General features: G+C 35.3%; 1 long non-coding RNA gene across 1 annotated transcript; it reads right to left on the bottom strand.

Moving 5' to 3' along the window:
• Positions 1 to 220: 220 nt before the first annotated feature.
• Positions 221 to 1,551, bottom strand: LOC125524666. Its single transcript, XR_007290914.1, has 3 exons — positions 1,493 to 1,551; positions 724 to 782; positions 221 to 300 (listed from the first exon to the last, which is right to left on the bottom strand). It is a non-coding gene; the product is annotated as an uncharacterized LOC125524666 (long non-coding RNA).

Raw genomic sequence — 1,551 nt, forward strand, 5'->3', positions numbered from 1 at the left:
TGACTCTTTCTGAATGCCTAAAAGTATTATCTTAGCTCACATCAACATCGTTTTGGGCAGGAAGGGGGAACACTTAAAATGTACATTGTCCGAAAGGTTCCCAGCATTTTCACCCAGAATGGAAATAGGATTAAGAACAAATTAAATCCCCAAAATAAGAGTAATATGAACGGAAAGAAGCTACAACAGCAAAGTAGATTCACCTGGTATCCTTGCCAAGGTAGGCGGACGCAGACTACTATTTAGCTTTGACTTGAATACACCATAATAATTGAAATCCTTAGTATTGGATGATATGCTCTGTTGAATTTGGCTCAAAAGGTTAAATATTCTAGATTGTATAATCAAAGCCATGAACAAAATCCATCAAAATCAGGCATTTAAAGCAAGTAGGCTGGGACCAATATACTATGCAGAAAATAGTTATTATTGAGATGAAATTATATCAATCATACATGCCATCACTTCAGCCTGCACTACAATAGTTATCGAAATAGAGAACAATGCAGAAAATAATTAGAATGCTCAATGCTGCATATAGTTCACCCTAACAAATGGTTCAGTTCCTTCTATTAATGTATTTTAACTCAGAATATAATTAATGGCAATATTATAGTGAAAAATCTATGATAAACATTTGTACATGGGGATCTTATCCAAGGCTCGTAGGGTGCCTCTAATCAGTAATTATAACATAATTGTAGGTGAGGAATTGAAGGTCACCTCTCCTACTTCCATTTCTTCCCAAGTGAGTATGCACACTAGCATAACCAACACTTCCCCTGTTCACGAGAGGAAAAACGAAATCAAGAGAGTATGTTAACTTATCAACACATCAAGTCATGGATGAATTGTCACCCTTTTACTCAAGAAATTCTATAAAAACAGCTGACAATCTACTAGAGTATCAACACAGGGCTATGGTGACAAAGTAAACTTGAATGCCAAGTTCAACTACGAGTATACAAATACAAAGCCTATTGCCTGCTATGCTCTGCTTTACTGAATTAGTTGAGATATGGGCATACAGAACTATTATCTACTGGATGATAACAACTACGACTATACAAAATTTATCCAGCTTCTGGTTCTTTTATCATACGCAACATATCAATTTGTTTTACTGATAAATTAGTGTCTAAGTGTATATTCTCAAAAAACAGCAGAAAGGTGATTCAAAAATACTATTTTCATGCAAAATAAGAAGAATAACAGCAGCCAACTTGAGAGATCCAACAACACCCTAGGATGCCCACTTCCGATGCCATGTATGTTATGACAAAAAAACATCATATTTGCTAAACTTGTACACACACCATATTTATGTCATTCGGATAAGCTAAAATGATGTGGATTAAACTACACTCCATTCATAAACCCAAGAGAGAATTGACAGTTTGGAAAGTAAGGATGTTTAACTACCAAAGTTCCTCCAAATTGTATCCTATCCCTGTTTGTATAGTTCATATGATTAATAGATGCATAAAAATACCTGATAATGAGCTAGCAGGTGAAATTTACATAGCCAGGATTCCCAGGACACCATCTTGC

This window comes from Triticum urartu, chromosome 7 (assembly GCF_003073215.2).
Source record: "Triticum urartu cultivar G1812 chromosome 7, Tu2.1, whole genome shotgun sequence".
In the NCBI taxonomy this organism is placed as follows: domain Eukaryota; kingdom Viridiplantae; phylum Streptophyta; class Magnoliopsida; order Poales; family Poaceae; genus Triticum; species Triticum urartu.